Source organism: Lepus europaeus, chromosome 2 (assembly GCF_033115175.1).
Source record: "Lepus europaeus isolate LE1 chromosome 2, mLepTim1.pri, whole genome shotgun sequence".
NCBI lineage: Eukaryota > Metazoa > Chordata > Mammalia > Lagomorpha > Leporidae > Lepus > Lepus europaeus.
This window is the reverse complement of record NC_084828.1, coordinates 69,753,374-69,776,077: the sequence shown is the minus strand read 5'-3', so window position 1 is coordinate 69,776,077 and position 22,704 is coordinate 69,753,374. Positions and strand designations below refer to the sequence as shown.

At 42.7% G+C, this 22,704-nt stretch overlaps 1 protein-coding gene across 1 annotated transcript in view; it reads left to right on the top strand.

Moving 5' to 3' along the window:
- Positions 1–6,133: 6,133 nt before the first annotated feature.
- The window catches only part of USF3 (upstream transcription factor family member 3), a 70,623-nt gene continuing 54,052 nt past the window's right edge, over positions 6,134–22,704 (top strand). Inside the window, exon 1 of the mRNA XM_062208230.1 lies at positions 6,134–6,196. The gene's annotated coding sequence lies outside the window, so the exon portion shown is untranslated. The remainder of the gene's footprint in view (positions 6,197–22,704) is intronic.

Below are 22,704 nucleotides of genomic sequence, written 5' to 3'. Positions count from 1 at the left end.
TATCTTCCTATTTTAAATCATTTTCAAATTATAGTACTTAGTAATATTTAAGTACTAAGTAAATAGTTACTAAATTAGGCGAGGGGTGGGGAACATCCAGCTCGTAGCCTGCCCTACAAGGCAACCACAGGCAGGACTCAATTTAATCTGTAGTAGGCTATTTTTTAAGTTGATAATTTTGTATGGCCTGCAAATGGTGTTATAAATGTTCAGGTGACCCTTGGTAGGATAAAAGTTCCCCATCCCTGTTGGAATAATGACAAGGCAAAACATTTTTTATTTTTATTTGAAATGTTCAAAGAATGCTTTCATCTGCTTGTTCATTCCCTAAATGCAACAGTTGAGGCTAGGCCGGGCCAAAGCCAGGAGCCTGGAATTCAGCCCGGCTTTCATGGCAGTGACCCAAGTATTTAAACCATCATCACTGCCTTCAAGGGTGTGCATTAGTGGGAAGTCAGAAGCAGAGCAGAGAAACAAACCCAGGCCCTCAATGCAGCCTTTTAACAGATGGCACAAATGCCTGTCCACTTTTTTTTTTTTTTAAGATTTTCAGTCTGGTTGATTGAATGGACAACAATACAGTTAGTGGTAAAGGAAATTCTAATGACTATGCAGTTTGTAAAATATGGTTTTATTTTGCCTAATTTTTTTTTTTAAAGATTGATTTATTTGAAAGGCAGAGTTACAGAGAGCAGAAGCAGAGAGAAGTCTTCCATCCGCTGGTTCACTCCCCAGATGGCTGCAACAGCCAGAGCTGCACCAATCTAAAGCCAGGAGCTTCTTCCGGGTTTCCCACCTTGGGTGCAGGGGCCTAAGGACATGGGCCATCTTCTATTCCTTTTCCAGAGGCCATAGCAGAGAGCTGGATCAGAAGTAGAGCAGCCAGGACTCAAATGGGCATCCGTATGAGATGCCAGCACTGCAGGCAGCGGATTACCCACGACACCACAGGACTGGCCCCTAATGATAAGATTTTGGAGATAATTTTATCCAGTTCAGTTTAACCTCACTACCTTGCATTAGATTTGTCTGTTACAATAATCTTAACTGTAAGCCTATAGGGTATCAGGCACTGAGGTTGATGCTTGTATATCGCATAGTGCCTATCATTAACAATACTGTATTGTATACTTAGAATTTTACTAAGAGGTAAACCTTGTATTATAAAACAAGAGCGGGAACTTTTGGAAGTGATTTTTGTGACTTAACAATGGTTTCGTGGCAGTATTTTCATCTCCAAACTCAGCTTGCATGTATTTAATACATACAGCTTTTTCTGTCAATTATCTCAGTTAAGTATTTTAACAGGTGATGGCTGAAGTACTTGGGTCCTTGTCACACACAGGAGTCCTGGATGATCTCTGCCTTTCAAGTAAATAACCAGAATGCTGCTAAAGAAGCCTAAAGGATAATTCTTACCATTAAATGCATATAAGGAAAATATCTTCTGTCAAAGATTTTTTTAAAGATTTTATTTATTTATTTATTTGACAGGTAGAGTTACAGAGAGAGAGAAAGGTCTTCCATCCCATGGTTCACCCCCCAAATGGCTGCAATGGCCAGAGCTATGCCAATCAGGAGCCTCTTCCCGGTCTCCATGTGGGTACAGGGGCCCAAGCACTTGGGCCATCCTCCACTGCCCTCTTGGGCCACAGCAGAGCTGGACTGGAAGAGGAGGAACCGGGACTAGAACCTGGTGCCCATATGGGATGCCAGCACCACAGGCACCGGCCCCTGTCAAAGATTTTTCAATTTCAACCTTAAACTAAAAAAGGAAGAGTCAGTTGCACCTAAACTGAGAGAAGAAAATAACAAACATGTCACTTAGAAACAGTTGGACAAGTTGAATCTCTTCCCATAAAGAAAACTTCAGGTCCAGATGGCTCTTTTTTGTGGGTTTTATAAATAGGGAAGAAATAATATCAATTCAGCATATTCTAAAGAAAAAAAAGGAATATTGCCCAACTCATTATACGGATAACGAAACCAAATAAAGACATGATGTGAATACAGGTGTGAAAAACTTTAGGAAAATGCTAGCAAATCAACCCCACATTATTAAAGTCATGTGTGATCAAACAGGTGTTAGTCCCAGGAATGAGTTTGGTAAAAGTTATTCACTGTCAGCAACATTTTTTAAAATGTGATTAATAGAGGAGACATAAAGTACTTGACAAGATTTTAACATTCATAACTTTGAACACTAGAAATTAAAAGCCTGAAAAGGTAAAATCTTCAACTATCACCATACTGTATTGCACTGAAAGACCAAGCCAGTCCAATAAGATAAAAAGAAACATGCAGATTGGAAAGTAAAACGGTTTGTATTTGCAGATGATTAAGTAGTAAACACTAAGATACCCCAAAAATTTTAAAAGCTACTAGAACATACAGGGTAGCAAGATCACAAGATATAAAAATTAATTGCATTTCTAACAGTAATATTAAAAATTTTAATATAAATTTATTTTTTGACATTTTATTTGAAAGGTGAGTTACACAGGGAAATGACAGCAATATCTTCCATCCACTGGTTTACTCCCCAAATTCCTGCAACAGCCAGGGAAGTCCATCTGGATCTCCCATGTGGGTGGCAGAGGCCCAACCACTTGGGCCATCTTCTGCTTTCCCAGGTGCATTAGCAGGAAGCTGTAACTGGTGCCCATGGGAAAAAAGTGTGTGACTTTGTTAGTCAAAGGTGTCTTAGATATGACACTAAACGTGAGCCACAAAAGAAAGAATTGATAAGCTGGATATACAAAAGAGCTGCTATTTGAAAGATACCATTAGAAAATAAAAAATTAGGAATGGGTAGAAAATATTTGCATGTATTTGATTAAAGTTTTGTAATCAAATATGTAAAGAATTCTTTAAAAAGAACCAATAACAATAAAAATGGGCAAAAGATTTGAACAAGGCTTCAGTAATGTACAAAAGACTTAAGCACAAGAAAAGATGTGCAGCATCAGCAGTATGAAAATGCAAGTTAAAATCCCAAACACCATGATGCCTCACTTAGAATGACTAAAATTTGGACTGCCACACCAGGCGTTGACAAAAAGACTCAAAATGCTGGGGGGAATATAAAATGTTAAGAACAGTTTTGTGGAGCAATTTGGTGTGTTTTTTTTAAAAAGATAAACACATACCTACCAAGGACTCAGCCCTTATAGAGGATATTTACTCATGTATTACACGAAATGAAAGCAAATGCCCATACAAAAGACATCCATGGATGTTCATAGCGTCTATTTGTAATAGTTAAGAGAACAATCCCATTTTCCACCAAGAGGTGATACGTGTATCACCATATAGAGCTCATCAGTTGAAGATAATGAATTACAGATGTACACAATCTTAAAATACACTAAAAAGATAGATTGAAAAGTATGTATGCTGAATGAACTCACTGGTATAAAATCCCAGAAACTGGAAGCTAATGTATTGGTACAGCAGTAGTTGCCTGGGGAACAGAATGAAGGCGAGAGTAAGAATCAGGAGCAAGTCACAGATTGGGTGGAAATGTTTGCACAAGTATCTGAGAAAGGGGTTTAATAATTCAGAATACATAAGGGACTTTTTATAACTCAGAGGTGTGAGAGTTCAGGACCAGCCGCGCCTGTCTGCCCACTGGGTCCGAGCGAAATTCAGAGGGCAAAGAGAATAGAGGATGGAGAGGACAAGGTGAAGGAGGCAGCAAGAGGCCATCTGTGGAGACCCAGGACGAAGGGCTCTTTATGCGCCCAGGGCAGCGTGGGGCCTCTCGGCTCTCGGGCACCTGGGGGCCGGGCGCAGGGCGAGCCCCTCACCGGCCGGCATCCGCACAGCTGAGCTCTGCTCGCTGGGATCCCCAGGGAGGAGCCCTCGCCTCTGGCCGCCGGAACAGACCAGGCCCCGGAGCCGACCCCGCAGCCCCGGCACCCACCTCCCACCGCGGCTGTCACCGGCCCCCTTCCGCGGTCCCTCATCCCCGGTAGGAAACAAGGTGTGTCTTGAACTGAAACGGGATGCACACAACCGCTTGGAAATCATGTAGCTAGTCTTTTAACACCACTCAAGGGTCTCAAGCATGTGCCTGAAAATCAGATTCACTCTGTGAAAAACGAACTTGCCTAGGGACAATGAGCAGTTTCATTCGATTTTTTTTTTTTTTTTTTTTTTTTTTTTTTTAATATATATAAGCACTGTGCTTACATGCCAGGCAGCTCCCAAACAGGCCTGGTGCGATTCTCCAATGTCTTGTCTCATAGGTATCACAGTTAACCAACATGATATGGCTAAAGCTAACAAGTTCCCTGGATGGGACTGGGCTTCAGTTAGGAAATGAGAATTGCATTTAAGAACTGTCTGCCCTTTACCAAACAGAAATTATTCTTATATTCCACTTGGAAATTGTGCCAGGATAATATTAGAGTGTGTTTTTCAATAGCGGTCTCTTAAATTCAGTTGTCTGAATCTTAAAAACATTTTTGTGGTTTTAGTTTAGAAACAGTGCGTTGTAGTTTAGGAAATCATGCATGTCCTAGGTGTATTTGTTAACCAGATTGCCTTAAATTGTAACCACAGGGCAAATTATTTCCTACAGCTGGACACACTAATACGATACAATTTCATAGCGTGGATATTAGCATTGCCATTATGTTCTGAATTATGGTGTCTTTGTATCTGAAGCTTTCAATTGCGTTTGCCAAATGCATTCCAAGGCCAATTTAAACTTCATGTGCCTAGATGGAAGAATGAAAGAAAATTTACAGACTATTCATTAGTGCCACAATTTATACGCAACAGCAGTCTCCTCTCATCACAGCTTTTCGAACTGCTGTTGAAAACGTTGAGTTGTGGCTGTTTACCAATTTTCTACCTTTGTAGAGAGCTCAGCTACTTTTTGCATATAGGTACAGCTAAAGTCCCTCTGCTATGCCTTGGGTGTTCCTCTTGGAAGTTACCTGGTCTAACCCATGGACGCCCAAGATCTGGAACATTTCCAAATCTGGCCGTGGAAGAGCTAGGAAATCTTGTACCGCCACTAGGTGGGGGACACCTGTTTTAGGACAAGGTTGATGAAACACAAGCAAAACTGGGAGAGGGACAGGGAGCGCGGTGCCGGGGCTCCAAACTCATCCTGGAGTTTGGGGACGCTCAGGTCTCTTCTGCGTGCCCCAGGACCCCACACCTCCCAAAAGCAGGTCTCCGGGAACCAGAGCTCGGTGTTCCAACCCCCATTCCCCAAAGCCAGCTGGGAGGTCCTCAAGGACCCCATCTCCAGCTCGCAGCAATCAGCGCGTGGTCGCCAACCGAGGATGTCCACGGACCGCGGGCTGCGAATTCGAGCCGCGTCACGTCGCGGCGAGCTTCCAGTGCAAGGATTCCCGTGCTTCGCCCGCGCTCTACAGAAGCACCCTCGCGCCTTCCTGCTCTAAGTCATCCCGAAAGCCTTCCGTACCTCTCCCTCTTCAGTTCTTCCACTTCCAAACTCGCACACCACAACGCGGGAAGCAGAACACCGAACAAGATACAAAAGAAGTTTCTTAAAACACCTCTTCCAGGTTCTCAAGGCGGCCCCTTTAAGGAACCAGGCCCACCTCTTTCCCAGTCACCTACTGGCTTTCCTTCCTGCCCGTCACTCTACCTTTAAGAATATTTCCTGTTCCTTCAACCCAACTTGCACACCTCCGCCCCCCGGCCCTCCTCATTGGGCCGCCCGAGGCCGCTTCAACGCTCGGATTTCCCTCCACCTCCTCCCGCCCTCCAGCCTAGCGCAACGGCGTCCCGGCTTCTCATTGGCCACCACGGCACCCTCCCCGAGGTAGGATTGGCGGGCTGAGCGGCAGGGGCGGGCGCGCGGTGCACCCAGGGTAGGCTGTTCGCGTGCCGAGCGGCGGTCGCGGGAGGGGCGGGGAGGGGCGGGGGGAGGGGGGCTGGGAAAGTTGAGGCCGCGCTGCCGCCGGGTCTCCGGCCTTGAGGGCTCGGGCTCGCAGCGGCGGCGGTGGCCGCAACAAGAGGTGGCGGGGGCGGGGGGAGAGGAGGGCCTGGGCCCGCGCTCCCCCAGCCCCGGAGGAGCAGGCGGCGGCTGCGGACCCAGAGATTCGCCCGGGCGGTCGGACACCCCTGCCTTCCCCGCCTAGGATCATGAGCCAGGCGGGAGTCGCCTCCGCCGCCGCCGCCGCCACCGCGGCCGCCACCGCGCAGCCGGCGGGTGAGTGACTGCGGGAGGGGGCCGCTGACAGCCGGGGCGGGGGGCGGGGGCCGGGGCTGCGGGGGCGGCTCCGGGGGGCGGCTCCGGGCTCGGCTCCACCCACCCCCTCGCTGCTCCCGGAGGCGAGGGCTGCGCAGAGTGTGCCTCCTTCCTGGGGACCCCTGCGAGCGGAGCCTGGCGGGACGCGCACCCCGCTCTTCCTCGCGCCCCCTGCTGCCGTGCCCGCGGGGGGCTCGCCCTGTGCCGGGCCCCCGAGAAGCGCGCGGAGCCAGAGGCCCCACGCTGCCCTGGGTGCATAAAGAGCTGGACGTCCCGGTCCGCGCCGGACGGCCCTGGGCTGCCTCCCTCACCTTCTCTTGTCTCCGCCCTCCTCCTCTTTCTTTGCCCTGTGAATTTCCTTCGGACCCGCTCGGCAGACTCGCGCGGCTGGCCCTTTAACTCTCGCTCGTCTGTCGGAGAGTTAGGCTGTTGGGTTTTCTTTTTCGAAGCCTGCCTTTTGCCTTCTGAATAGGAGCGATGCAAGTGAATGGCCAACTCTTGGAATCTACTTCCATGGTTCCCAAAGGGGTAAAGGATGGTTTAACATTTTGGTTGAGTCCTCTCCTACTCACTTGCCCAGCTCGCCTCCTCGCTTTGAGGTATAGTCCTTCTCGTGTACGTTTATCTGGAGTGAGGAGGCAGCGTCTACCCAAGTGCGGGATCCTAAATTGTGTCCACGTAGCGTTTTTACCAGTAAGTGGATACAGTGACCTCCCGCCACCAGACAGGACAGCCGTGGGCGACTTAGCGCCCAGTCGTGTAAAGAAGCCAGTTTGCTTACCTGTAAACCTTGTACAGATTCCTTGATTAACCCTACGATAGCGCGGATTCTGAAGCATCTTCCCACGTTTGTTTTCTTTCTCGAAGAATCAACAGGCTGTATCTTCTCCAACCCCTTCGTGCCTTTTCCCTCCTTAACACAGGACGGCTGTTTGGAGTGCGCAGTTCCTGTAGGTGTTTCCCTTTACTTGTGAAGCGCTCTGAAAGTACTTGTTACAGAATCAGTAGAATACGTTATCATCATTGCACTTCTGAAACCAAGAGTGGTATGATGTATGTAGGTACTGCAAAGAATGAATACCAGAGCTTGCATTTTGCTCGAAGGTAAACACTGTGACTTTTGTGTACCTTTGTATTAGGTTCTGTCTGTATTTAAGAGAAGTTTTGGGAACTCTGGGCAAGATGCTGCCCAGAACAATTTCCGATCATAGAAAAGCACTGCCTTGCAGGAATGTCAGGAAAGCTTAGAACTGAAGTAGTCACTTGCCAGGTTAGTTACTTGTGCATGGAACATCTCAGAAGTTAAGATTCCAGAATTGTAAGATTGAGGGCCTGCACTGTGGTGCAGCATGTACACTGTTGGGGATTCCCACAGCCCATATCAGAGTGCTGGTTCCAGTCCTGACCCTTCAATGCTTCCTATCCTGCTTCCTGCTAACGCAGGTAGGAGGCAGTAGATGATGGCCCAAGACCTGGATGTTGCTCTTAGCTCCTGGCTTCTGCCTGGCCCAGCTCTGGCTTTTGGGAGTATTTGGGGAGTGCGGCAGTAGGTGAAAGGTCTGTCTCTGCTGTCACTCTCTTTTTTTTTTTTTTTTTTTTTTTTAAGATTTATTTATTTCTTTATTTGAAAAGCAGACTTAGAGAGAGGGAGAGACGGAGACAGATCTTCCATCCGCTGGTTCACTCCCCAAATGGCTTCAGTGGCTGGGGCTGGGCCAGAAGGAAGCCAAGAGCGTCTCATGGGTCTCCCATGTGGGTGGAGGGCCCCAAGCACTTGGACCATCATCTTCTTTCCCAGGAGCATTAGCAGGGATTTGGATTGGAAATGGAGGAACCAGGACTCAAACCCTCATCTGGGATGCTGGCATTGCAGGTGGCGGCTTTACCTGATAGGCCGCCCACCGGCCCCTCTGTCACTCTTTCAAATATAAATAAATCTTGAAAAAAAGGTAAGCTTCTACAGATAATCAGCTCAAAATCGTTGCTTCCTGCTCTAGCTGTACATATAGATGTGTCTGTGGTGCTTCCCCTTTCTGTTCACTAGCCCAGCGAGTCTTGCTCTGCACTGAGCATTAGAATCACTGTGTGTGCTGGTACATTTTTAATGCCTAGGCCACTTCCCCCAGAGATTCTCTTTTTTATCTGAGGTGATGCTTGGTCATGGGCAAGATTTTTTTTAAGCTCTCCAGGTGCTTTTATTCAGTAGCTAAGGCTGAGAACCACTAAATGTCTAGAACAATATGCAAGCTTCTAGGCTTGTGTTCGAGGCTTTTCCAAGTCAGGCCTTCATGCCTGTATTCAACAGCTTTTTCTTCACTGCTTCCTAACGTGAGCCTTTGGACCCTCTCATGTTCCATGAATACACTGTTTATGCCCCTGCTTTTATGAATGACATCAAAATATTTCTCAAAATATGGACTACCCATATTCCCACTCCTATATCCCATCTCCCCACCAACAGTAGTTTTAATTACATTTTTATGAAGGTTTTTGGATAATTTATTCTGGCTTCTGGTGACCAGCTTCCTTTGAACTTTTATGCTACATGTTGTATACGACTGTTTGTGCTTATAAAATGTTTAACTCCTTGTATATAGATGCTTCGTTACTCACAAACTTGATAGCAAGGGGCACTTTATTTTGGGTCTTCTACAGTGGTTTAGGTTGGGTTGTTGGGAGCCCTACTGACTCCGCTTGCAACCATAGTCTCAGGTTTGATTCCTCTCAGAATTATGTTCTCTTTATTTTTGTGTTTTAGGACCTAACATTGCATTTGTCATTAGTTGGCACTTAATAACTGCTTGCTAAATAACTACCATGTTGTATTTCATACAAAAATAATCATGTACAAATTTATCATGTTGATTTGTTAATGATTGTTTTTCCTGTTATATATGGAGGTATTTAAATTCTTTCATGGAAAATGAATTGAAAAGATTAAAGTTTATTTTGGTGCAAAAAGTTAAAATACATGCTTAGTTTTTTCATAATATGCATTTTTATTTACTTTTTGAAGACCCATCATTTGCATGGATTTCACAATTTTTGCACCAAAATAAACTTACTGTTTAACTCCATTTTCCATGAACTTTTTGAAGTACCCTCCTGTATGTCTCAGAGTGTTATTGCAGATTTGTCAAAGGTTGATGGAATATAAGTAATTGCAGTTGTGACAGACCCCTTCAGTACGTAATCTTCTGTCCAATATGCAGAGGCAAGTATACCTTAAGTCTTTACTCTGAGCTTGTTATCCATAAAATATTTGTGGAACTCTTGCTAAAATAAAAGTCATTAACTGTCCAATTGGATAATTTTTCTTTTTCTCGTTAAATTTTCCATGTGGGTACAATTGCACTTCTTCAGAAGGCCGGATCTTTTAATTAGATCAGTAGGGCATGATAAGTTACTCCTATTAATGTGCTAATATTGTGTTTTTAATTCAGTTCATCAAGTATTTATTGAGTACTTACCATGTGCCCAACACTGTTAGGTGCTAAAGAGAATATGGAAGTAGCAAATGGTGAAATCAGCTCATAAGAACTTTCTAGATTTATTGGGAAAATGGGGAACACCCAAGTCAGATATAATGGGCTCAACGTAGTGCTCTTTGAATGCCAAATTAAGGATAAGTACCCCAAATCTATGATGCAGTGATTAATACGGAAACATTAGGAAAGATTAGATATTCTTTCAACAGACATCTATTACTCCTAAGCTGAATATGAAAGCCATAGCTTCTGCCACTTAGAAACTTACAATCTAGTGGGAAGACACTAATAGACATGTAGAGTATTTTATGTTAACACAGTCTACGGTGTTGTGTCATGTTTAGGGCTATGAAGAAGAGTATCTAGTCTAACCTCTAGGTAGCATAGAAAGTTTCAAAGAGGATAATTAAGAGTTCCCAGTTGGAAAGTTGATATGGGCATTTCATTCCAAGTAATAGGTATAAAGATATGGAAATGAGAGAGGGTGTTCCCTTATTAACTGGCTGCAATTAGATTGATCCCAATAGAAAGTGGTATATCTGGGAGCACAGATGGAAGTCACACCAATGTGGTTCGTAAACCTTTATTCCTGAGAGGTCTGAGCCCTTGCAAATCTTGTCTTTGTAGGACAGCAATAGTCTACTGGTAGCTTCACTGCTAGTCTGTTCAGTGAGGTGTCCCAGGACTCCCCCGGCTCCATGTATGCTCCTTATAATAACTCTTTCGGGCCGGCGCCGTGGCTCACAGGCTAATCCTCCGCCTTGCTACGCCGGCACACCAGGTTCTAGTCCTGGTTGGGGCGCCGGATTCTATCCCGGTTGTCCCTCTTCCAGGCCAGCTCTCTGCTATGGCCCGGGAAGGCAGTGGAGGATGGCCCAAGTCCTTGGGCCCTGCACCCGCACGGGAGACCAGGAGAAGCTCCTGGCTTTGGATCAACGCGATGCGCCGGCCGCAGTGGCCATTGGAGGGTGAACCAATGGCAAAAAGGAAGACCTTTCTCTCTGTCTCTCTCTCTCTCACTATCCACTCTGCCTGTCAAAAAAAAAAAAAAAAAACTCTTTCACTCTCATCTATTCCTGGCTGCAAGGGGAGGCCCACATAGCCTTACCATTATTGGGTTCCTGGTGAAAAGTCACAGTGAAGGGAACAGGGAGGAGAAAATTGTGGTGTAATCATAAGAAACACTTTTGCCTTGATGCCACTTGCAAAATCAATTTCTCTTTGGTTATAGCAACAAAAAGTGGCCTTGGGTAACTTAAGCAGTAAAGACATGTGGATGGACTGTCAGTAAGCTCACAGAAGTGAAAGAAGATAGAAAAATGAAGCCTTGGGAAGTCCAGGAACCAGAAGCTCCCAGGATCACATAGTCAAGAAGGCTAGCTCAGCTCAAGCCAGCTTTCCTCCCTGTGCAGAGAATGTTACTGGCCAACCTTGTGCCCACCAAGAGGTAGTCTGTGGTCACATCAGACTTCAGGAATAAGACAGAGAAGGTCCCCAAAAGAAGAGCAAGGCAGTATTGCCAGAAGGCCAAAACAGTAGGTATTTCCTACACAGTCCATTGGATTTGGCAGTGTGGCTGTCCTTTGGTGAACATGGTATAAGTAGCTTTAGGAATAAAAGTCAGGTAACAGCTGGTTGAAGAGACTGGAAATGTGAGGAAAAGGAGAGAGTGACTATAAACTACTGTTCAAGAAGTCCTGAGGGTTGGGAGGAAAGAAGACTGGAAATACTAAGAGGGAGTTTGCAAGCTCAGAAGAGAAATCACTTTAGCTTTTCAAAAGTGGGGAAAATGAACAAGGGTATATTTTAATGAAAAAAAATATTAATAGGGAAAGAGATTAGTGCTATTTGAGAGACGTGATGTTGTACAACAAATTTACTGAGCAGTTGGAGTGATAGGGTTCAGAGTATAGGTCAGGGGTTTAGAGTTAACTAGAAATATTAGGGAAGATTTTATAAGGGGGACAGACTCGTGCTGAACTTTCAGGAGGTTGAAAAGATTTGGTTGTATTGATTTGGCAAAAAGTAACCAGCTGATGAGGAGCACAGGCAAGAACCCATCTGACCTGGAGAGGAGTGAAGAGAGAAGGTGGTGTTAGTTAGCCGGTCCTGGCCCTCTGTGTTGACCTCAGTGGAAGTGGGCAAGTGGGACTTGCCAGTGGAGAAAGCATCATGAAAGCAAGGATGTTAAGCAATAGATGGTGAGAAGTAGCACCATGATTCTGGAGCAGGAGAGGAACATGATGGAATCTGGTGAATTGGAAAGACTGATGAATCATTAGGGTGTAAAATCCATTGAGGAATAGGAAAATGGCAGGGGAAAAAAGACTATGCCATGTGTAAAATGAAGTAACAGATAGGAAGATGTGGACATTGTGAAAACAACCAGATAAGTTTGGATGAGATTTGAAGATCATTTTTGGGGTTAGAGCCAAATTAAAATTTCAGTGTCATTGGTAAAACAACATGGAAGTAGGTCTCCTAAGTGTCAAGGCAGTTTAAGGTGTTCCAGACAGACTTATACTTCTGTGGTTTTTTTTTTGTTTTCTTTTTTTTGACAGGCAGAGTGGATAGTGAGAGAGAGAGAGAGAGAGACAGAGAGAAAGGTCTTCCTTTTTCTGCGGACGGCTCATTGCGCTGATCCGAAGCCAGGAGCCAGGTGCTTCTCCTGGTCTCCCATGGGGTGCAGGGCCCAAGCACTTGGGCCATCTCCACTGCCTTCCTGGGCCATAGCAGAGAGCTGGCCTGGAAGAGGGGCAACCGGGATAGAATCCGGCACCCCAACCGGGACTAGAACCTGGTGTGCCGGCGCAGCAAGGTGGAGGATTAGCCTGTTAAGCCACGGTGCCGGCCTATACTTCTGTTTTGAAATGGAATGTTCTGAGGAGAGCTTGGCCTAACCAAAGACTTGGAGCAAGATCAAAGTTGTAAAGTAGCTTTACTACAAAAATATGATGGTTTTTTGAGCAGAAACAATTTGAAATTTTGTTGGGAGGGTGGGGTGCAAAGCAGACAGACTTGAAACTCAACTGAGAGAAACAAAGATTCACGTTAGATAAACAGAATGCATAATTGGAAGAGGGAGACAGCTAGGAGAGAGATTCATGAAAAGGGAGAGATTGGCACCCTCAGATCCTGTTGAGAGAACAGTGAGGACAGAAAAGGCCTTTGGTATGGTGACAAATAGTCCCTGACCTCGAAGTTAGTGGTGTCAGTTGGTGCAGCCTTCAGAAGGCATACTGCCAGGAGTTTAGGGAGATTGGCCAAGGGAGTAGAGGTGAGACATTTCACGGAAATAGGAGAGAGATGGAATAATAGAAAAGGCAGTAAACTCTCATTTAAGATGAGGAAAGTCCTTGTTTTTGGGAAGCAAAAGAGATAGTTAAGGAGAAAATATGGTACTAATGAGGAAAGATTCAAGCATGGAGTCTCTCTTCGAAGATCCAAGAGTTAGCTCCTTGAGGGCTGAAAGGATGGACACAGATGAGGGTCTGTTGTGGTAAATGTGGGATCCAGTTTAGGAACTTATTGCAAAGAGCTCCATCTCAGTCAATTAGGAGGGAGGAAGAGGATAGAGAACTAACCAGGTACTGAGCCCCTGCCGTGTGCCAGGCACTTGCCTACATGCAGGAAATGTACCTGTAAAGTCAGAACAGTTGGTGATACTCTCCCAATTTTAAATGCAAGGATGCTGAGACTCTGAAGAATACTGATTTCAAACCCAAATAGTAAATGGCAGCTTTGAGATTTGATGGGTTCGTCCCATGCCGCTGTAGGATCTGTTCCCTGATGTAAGGTGAAGGACACATGATGGCTTAACAGCATCTGTGTTAATGCCTGCAGTGGCTGTGCCTTGGAATCATTTTAGGAGCTTTAAGAAATTCCTGCCTTCCCCAGTCATTCTTTCGCTTAACAAATACTAATGAATTACCCATTCTGTGCCTCGCTATGGTCCTAGGTGTTAGGGATACACCAGTGAATGAAACACAGTTAATGTGTGGAGAAATCTGCAATCTTGTACAGGCCTAAAAGGGAAACTAGTGAAGTTAAGTTTCCCAGCACAATTCTGGAAAACCTCTTTTTAAAAAAAAAAAAAAATTTATTTGAGAGGTAGAGTTATGGACAGTGAGAGGGAGAGACAGAGAGAGGTCTTCCATCTGCTGGTTCACTCCCTAGTTGGCCGCAATGGCTGGAGCTGCGCCGATTCAAAGCCAGGAACCAGAAGCTTCTTCCTGGTCACCCATGTGGGTGCAGGGGCCCAAGCAATCGGGCCATCTTCTACTGCTTTCCCAGGCCACAGTAGAGAGCTGGATTAGAAGAAGAGCAGCCAGGACAAGAACCAGTGCCCATATGGGATGCTGACCCCGCAGGAGGAGGATTAACTTACTGCACCACAGCACCGGCCCCGAAAGCTCTTAGAGTTCAGAGACTTTGAAATTCAGACTAGGTTGAGGGTTGTCAAAAGGTAATTAAGTACCAGGCTTCAAAACAGCTGTCCCAGGACTGTTAGAATGACTAATTGCATTTACCCACTAACTAAACTGCTAGAACATATGTATATAAGTTAGGGTTATCTCCAGCGTAGGCTTCATGGCCAGAGACAAAATCAGAATTATAGTTTAGAGGACTTGTGGTTGCCAGTGCGAGTGTGGGCCTCCTTCCTTCAGAAGCACCAAGTGGCTACTCCCTCTACTCACACGTGATACTGCTGTAGTCAGCATGCACTTTCATGGCAGGGAGGAGGGGTTCTCACAGACATTAATGCAATGATTCTTGATTAATGCACATTTAAATCCCCTAAAGAACTTTTAAAAATGATTTTTTATAGTACTGAACCAACACATCAGTCTTTGAGAAAACAAATGGAATTATTAGACAAAGGGTAATTTTCTTCTGTTCAAAAATATCCTCAAAAATTTGAGAGAATAGCATTTCCATAAAATAACAGTGAGTTGCTGTGAAAAACAAATGAGTTAGTGGAAATTGGAAACTTGTTTTCTGAAATTAAAACTTCAATAGAAGGCTGAATAGCTGCATGGTTGTAATATATTACTAAGTTAACAGTAATACAAAATACTGTGTGAAAGGACAACAGAAAATCGTGAGATGTTGGGGCATAGAATCTAAAGATCTAAACCCAGAACTAGGATTCTAGTTCTAAAATTCTAGACAGTTTCGGTAAGTGACTTCCAGAGGTGGGTCGTGGGAAGTTGGTGGATAAAAAAACAGAGTATGTTAAAACTTTTGTAGGAGGAGGGATGGAGGCCATACATGATTTTTGATAGGAAAATATATTTAAAATTTGACACTAGTATATTTTAGGTTCTTTATAAATAATTCCTTTTTTCTCATGTCCTCCCTTTGTTTTTCTTTGTGTGTCAGTTTCATCCTCAGATTGGCTTCTCTCTTGTAAGATGTCTGCAAGTTCAGTATTTGTAGCCATATGTTTTCTCTTTGAATTAGGGAGAGAAAGAGCATAGCAACCCGCATCATCAAAGAAAAGTCCTATCTTTGATATAATTCAATAAACCTGAGAGCAGTCACTGTGGCTGAAGAAAAAGTCATTTGCCAAAACGTGGCAAGGCCTGGTACTGAAAGCTCAGGGTTAGGTCGGGGAGGCATACGTACCCAAGTGAAAATTGACTAATTGCATACAGTAGAAAGGAAAAAATACCCAACAAATGTTCACTGCAGTATGCTTGTTAAAATTGTTAAAGACATTCACAAAAAGAATAGAAATACAATCAGCGTGCTCTGTCTTCCACTTCTGCCTGTACACATTTAATCAGCCATGGATGGAAAATGGAAAAAGAAATTACATCAGTACTGAACCTATACAGACATTTTGTCTTCTCATTATTCCTTAAACAATACAGTGTAGCAAATATTTGCATAGCACTTACTTTGTTTTAGATGTTATGAGTAATCTAAAGATGATTTAAAATATACAAAAGGATGTGCATAGGTTATGTGCAGATACTATGCCACGAGATCTGAGGGGACTTGACTGTCTTCAAATTTTGGTACCTTTTTTGGGAGTATCCTGAGTCAATTCTCCATAGATACTGAGGACAATAAAAAGAGAAAAAAAATGTTGAGAAAAATAAGAGAAAAAAATTATTAGACAAATAAATGTAGAAATGGGAGAAGGCCAGCACCGTGGCTTAACAGGCTAATCCTCCACCTTGCGGCGCCGGCACACCAGGTTCTAGTCCCGGTTGGGGCGCCGGATTCTATCCCGGTTGCCCCTCTTCCAGGCCAGCTCTCTGCTGTGGCCCGGGAAGGCAGTGGAGGATGGCCCAAGTGCTTGGGCCCTGCACCCCATGGGAGACCAGGAGAAGCACCTGGCTCCTGGCTTTGGATCAGCGCGATGCGCCAGCCACAGCGGCCATTGGAGGGTGAACCAATGGCAAAAGGAAGACCTTTCTCTCTGTCTCTCTCTCTCTCTCTCACTATCCACTCTGCCTGTCAAAAAAAAAAAAGGGGGGGGGGAGGAGAAAAGGGAGGGCAGATATGACCAAATATATAATAGTTACAATAAATGTGACTGGAATAAATTCTCATTTTAAAAAAAAGATTATTTAGAAATAAATTTCCACGTTTGTGTTATTTCAGATATAAAAGAAATCAGCTCAGAAAGTTTAAAAGTAAAATACACATTTCCTTCATTTAAATCATGAAAGAAAATATATAGTAACATTTTTGTTAGAGTTTAATTCCAGACAGCAAACATTTAATTTCTGAAATATTTAATATACCTTTGCACCTAAGGAACTAATAATATATACTCATAGACCACTTAGTAAAAATATATCATTGTAGAATGATTACAAAGAAAACCTCAAATTCCCGGCCGGCGCCGCAGCTCACTTGGCTTCAAATCGGTGCAGCGCCGACTGTAGCAGCCATTTGGGGGGTGAACCAACAGAAAAGGAAGACCTTTCTCTCTCTCTCACTGTCTAACTCTGCCTGTCAAAAAAAAAAGAAAGGAAGAAAGAGAGAAAGAAAACCTCAAATTCCCAAATGTAAACATTATATATTGCCATTCATAATACAATAATGCAATTAACAAAAAAAATAGTGAAGGGGAAACCAAAAAAGAAATATGACCACTGGAAAGCCTTTTGTTTTTAAGTGAGGTTGAAGGTATCTAAAATTGAATTAGAATGAGAGAAAAATCCAGTGAGATAAAAACAAGTGAAATCACAGAAGAAATAGAAATGATTTATAACACGTGAAGGAGTGTTCAGCTTTACTTGTTATCAAGGAGATTCCAATTAAGTAACTGGGTTGATAAAAATTTTAAAGATATATTTCAGTGTTGTGTTCAGAGGCAAAAAAAAATGTTTAAAAGAAGAAATAAAGATATTCATCACTGGCAACAACTAAATAAATTGTAACTCAGCCATTCTTTGTAATGCTATGGAGATTTGAAAAAGCGTAAGGTAAATTGGTAGGTACCTATCTGGAAAATGCCCATGATATATATCTTTGTAAAAAATAATATTACATGTTTCCGAGTGACATTTATAGCATGGTTGCATCTTAATAAAACATTTCTGTGAATATGATAATATGTATTCATAGATAACCCTGTTGAAGATCAAAAAAATTCAAATGCCAAATTGGTTCTCAGCTGGAAGAAGAACCAAGTAGGTCCCAGCAAATACTTTAATTCCTGTATTCAGAAAAGGAAGTGTGGGATAATATTTAATTTTAATCCTTTTCAGTATTTTTACAATCTTTGAGCTATGTGTGACCGAAGTTGTACCTTTAGAAAATACTATAGTCTCTTTTCTTTTGAAGATTAATTTCTTTTATTTGAAAGTCAGAGACAGGAGAGGCAAGAAAGAGATCCTCCATCTGCTCTTTCACTCTCAGATGGCAGCAGTGGTTGGAGCTGGGCCAGACCGAAGCCAGGAGCCAGGAGCTTCTTCCAGGTCTTCCACGCATGTGGAGATGGCACAATTTGGGCTATCCTTCGCTGCTCTCCCAGGCCATTAGCAGGGAGCAGGACTGGAAGTGGAGCAGCTAGGACTAGAGCCAGTGCCCCTATGGGATGCTGGCGGCAGCTATACCCACTGTGCAACAATGCTAGCCCCTAAAATATTATAGCTTTAAATGGATTTATTAGAAAGATTGAGGATTAATTCATATTGGGGAATAGTAACATATGGCAGAAAATTAATTATACATAAGAATATACAGTAAGTCTTCCTTGTACCCTGTCCCCTAGTTTCTTTCCTTAAAGGCATTCCTTCCAGAAATATTCTGTGCATTTGTACACATGTATGTTCTCCTCACCCTAAGGGGACAAGTGTTAAAACAACACTTCCTAACTTTAAATTTAGAAAAATGTTAATTTGCTAGGTTTGTCATAACAAGCTATCACAGCTGGGGTAGCTTATACAACAGAAATCTATTTTCTCACAGTTCTGGAGGCTAGAAGTCCAAGATCAAGATAATGACAGGTTTCCTTTCTTCTTTTCACCCCTCCCTCCTTCCCTTCTTTCTCTCTTTCCTCCCTCCCTTTCTGCCCTACTTTTGGGGATAAAGAAGGGGAACAGCTTTGTTAAGTAGTGATTATAATGCCTCTAATGTTTTTATTGAGTTCTGTTTCTACTCTATTTCCAAATTTATTTTAAAATGTGTTAGAACACTCTGTCCACATGCAAAGAATCATAGCATTTTGCTGTTTGCCACATTGAACTTCTTTATTTGTAAATCATATAAATTGATTTTGATTAGTTTAGAGCTTTCTTAAATTGGAGGATAGGCAGAGACTTGTTTAAGAGAGCTGTCTCATCAAACAAGAAAGATCATCCTAACCTTACAAGCAAGTGGAATCAGGAACTGGAGGATGTCAACAATCAGTTTCTCTTTCTCAGTGACATGATTGTTTTGGCTTCTGTCTGGTTCCCCTCCACCCCTGTTGGCTTTCTTTTGTAAACAATTATTTTGATGGTACTTACTTAAGGTGGAGAATGTGATCTTTGAGTACCTGTATTCAATGTTAGTTTTCTTGCCTTCCTCAGACCTATGCCTGTAACAGAAACTCTATTCTTAACTTTTGTGACATCCCCTGCCTAGAAGAACAACAGAAAATAACTATGGTACTTATGAACCCATTCCAATAATGAAGTTTGTAGATATTTTAGGATTTAAATATGGAAGGGAAGAATCTCATAAGTATAGGTAGAATTTAAAATTGAGGAAAAAAAATTTTGTGCAAGGAGCAATAATTGCAGCAATTTATAGGAAGGAAAGACACAACTCCAAAATGTTATAAACTGGTTGGAAACACTGGTCAACTTAGTTTAGTGACAGTAGAGTTAATGTGAAAGTTTGGTGTTTTGATAAGTTTTTAATGAACTATTTGCTCATTTAAGAAGATTAAATACCTATCACAGAATGATTCTGATGCCTACATATATAACTGGGCTATAGAAATGTCATTTTAATAAGCTGTGCAAAAGCGATTGTTGAAAATATCAAAAAGTAGGGCCAGCACTGTGGCACAGTAGGTTAATCCTCCACTTGTGGCGCTGCCATCCCCTATAAGCGCCAGTTCTAGCCCCGGCTGCTCCTCTACCAACCCAGCTCTTTGCTGTGGTGTGGGAAAGCAGTAGAAAATGGCCCAAGTCCTTGGGCCCCTGCACCGCATGGGGGACTGGGAAGAGGCACCTGGCTCCTGGCTTCAGATCAATGTAGCTCCAGCTGTTGCAGCCACCTGGGGAGTGAACCAATGGAAGGAAGACCTTTCTCTTTTGTCTCTCCCTCTCACTGTGTGTAAATCTGCCCCTCAAATAAATAAGATAAATCTTAAAAAAATATCAAAAAATGTACATGAGTTTTTCCATAAAGGTATTTAAAGCTTTTTAAACAAACTATTCTGAGAAAGTCAGCTATAAACCAAACCAAGAACAGAACTGCCCCAGGGTCATTATCCTGGAATTGAGCCCCTAATTGACAAGGCAGCATCCTGGGACTCAGTAGCAACTTGTGTGGATTCAGAAACTTGCCATCATTGGCCAAATCAGCATTCCTTTGAGATGAAAGTATTTGTTTTTTGTAAAGTGTTTGTCTTTTAAAAATTTATTAACAGTAGTTATATGTACTTATGGGTTTCACTGTGATGTTTCAGTACACGTGTACAGTGTATATTGATCGAAACAGAATAATTAACATTTCCCCCTTTTGACATTTATGACTGAAAGCTTGCAGCTTTTCTATTTGTTCATACATTATATACTAGGTTATTGTGAACTATGGGCTCCCCACTATGCTGTGTAACAGTGGGAGTGAAATTCCTTCAATCTGATTCTGATTTGGTGTCTTACCCAATCCTTATGTATATTCTCTATCATTCCCAGCCTCTAGAAATTACCACTAAGTGTTCAGATTGGTTTTTTTTTTTTTTTTTTTTTTTTTTTTTTTTTTTAGCTCCCATGTATGAGAGAGAACATGCAGTATTGTCTTTCTGTATCTGGCTTCTTTCACTTAACATGATATCCTCCAGTTCCATTCATTTTACCGCAAATGACAAGATTTCACTCTTTTTGTTCCACTGTATGTGTGTAGGGGTGTTGTGTGTATGTGTGTGTGTGTGTGTGTGTGGCATTTTCTTTATCCATTTTTCTGGGGTGGACACCTTAGTTGATTCCCATGTCTTAGCTATTGTAACAGTGCTGCAGTCAACATTGTGGAGCAATTATCTCTTTGCCACAATGATTTCATGCCTTTTGGGTATAAACCCAGTAGTGGTTTTGCTGGATCAGATGACAGTTCCATTTATAATTTTTAAAGAAATAGCACTGGGACCGGCATTGTGGTACATCAGGTTAAGCTGCTGGCATCCTGCAATGCCGGAATCATATGTGAACACCATCAAGTCCCAGCTGTTACACTTCAATCCAGCTTCCTGCTGATGGCCTGAGAAAATAGCAGAAGGTGGCCCAAATGCTTGGGGCGCCTACCACCACCTGAGAGACTCAGCTGAAGCTCCTGGTTCCTGGTTTCAGCTTATCTCAACCCTGGCCATTGCAGCCACTTGTGGAGTGAACCAGCAGGTGGAAGCTTTCTCTGTCTCTTCTCCTTAACTCTGCTTTTCAATTAATAGAATAAATAAATAAAAAAGAAATCTCCATACTGTCTTCTAGTGGCTATACTGATTTATACTAGTATAAGAGTGCCACTTCGTCCATATCCTTGCCTGCATGTGTCAATTTCTTTTTATGTTAGCTATTCTAATAGGACTAAGGTGTAGTGGTTTTGATTTGTATTTCCCTGATGGCTAGTGATAATTATTTTCTCACATATTTTTGACCATTTGTCATTCTTTTGAGAATTGTTCAGGTCCTTTCTTAACTGGATTCTTTTTTTTTAACAGCTCATTTCTTAACTGGGTTGGTTTTTTGTTGTTAGAGTTTTTTGAGTTCCCTATATAATTCTGGGAATTAATCCTTTGATAAGTAGCTTGCAAATATTTTTTCCTGTTGTTTTGGATGTCTGTTCACTCTACTGATTGTTTATTTTTACTGTGCAGAAGCTTCTAAGTTTGATATAATCTTACTTTTCTAGTTTTTCTTTTTTTTTAAGATTTATTTTATTTATTTGAAAGTCAGAGTTACAGAGAGAGGTAGAAACAGAGAGAGGTCTTCCATCTGCTGGTTCACTCCCCAAATGGCCACAACGGCCGGAGCTGTGCCAATCCGAAGCCAGGAGCCTCTTCCAGGTCTCCCACACGGGCACAGGGGCCCAAGGATTTGGGCCATCCTCTACTAGCTATCCCAGGCCATAGCAGAAAGCTGGATCGGAAGAGGAGCAGCCGGGACTAGAACCAGCACCTATGTGGGATGCCAGCACTTTAGGTCAGGGCTTTAACCCGCTGTGCTATTGCGCCGGCCCCTCTAGTTTTTCTTTTGTTGACTGTGCGTTTGGTGTCATCTCCGAAATGTTGCCTATACCAAGTCCTTTCTTTTTTTAAGGTGTAGTTCATTTATTAAGCAATTTATTTTCATTATAGGATGCTGAGTGCAAAGAGAATGGGAAGATGAAGAACAAATACAGTTTGATAGTGGAAGGAAGGGATATGCTACATTTTCTCAGGAAACATTGGTCTGACTTTTTTTTTTCTTAAACATTATGGATATTCTCATGATTTGGGGAAGCTGGCAGGTAAATTGCTTTCACAGCCATGAAAGACTATTCAGTAAACATCTTGGAAAACTTTTCCATACTTTTCTTGCTTCTGTGTTTCATTCACTGAACAAATACTTGTTGAATTATTCCCATTCAGTGCTACTACTGTTTTCTGAGGATAAGACAATACATGAGAAAGTTACTTCTATGGTACCAAAACAACAGGGAAATGTTATGTATTAGAACACATGGTACAAAAATATATTCATTTCAAAAATATTGGTATTGTCTCTAAATATATGACTTGCCTGTTTTTATTGATTCACATCAGATATACTCTATATTTCATGTCAGTTATAACTGGAGAGTTAGAATACAGTAAAGTCTTTTTATAGAAAAGAAATCATGTTCTTCGTGTGTCAGCAGAAGTATATCAGCATGTAGGTTTCTTGTTTTCACAGTATGCCTTTGCTTAAACTTGTTTTGCTAGGACCCTTCATCTTGTACTCTCTTGGACACCAGGTGAAAGTGGAGTTCTGGGCAGGGAGACATACCATGTTCTGTCTTATATAAATTGGATAAGTTGACAAATTATCATAATTTGTCAAGCTTTATCCTGCTTTGTCCTTTTGGTGAACCAGTTCTAGTCTTAACATGTCTGAAGACCCTTAGTAGAAATTGTAACTGTTTCCAATAGTGTGGGTAACTTCAAAAAGTGAATTTAGATGTTTTGGGGGAAATAGCTACAAACTTGAATAGCTTGCTCAAGCAAAAGTAACACGAAGATCGCCAGTGTGCCCTTTACCAAGATTCACCTATTCTTTATTCACCCACTAGCTT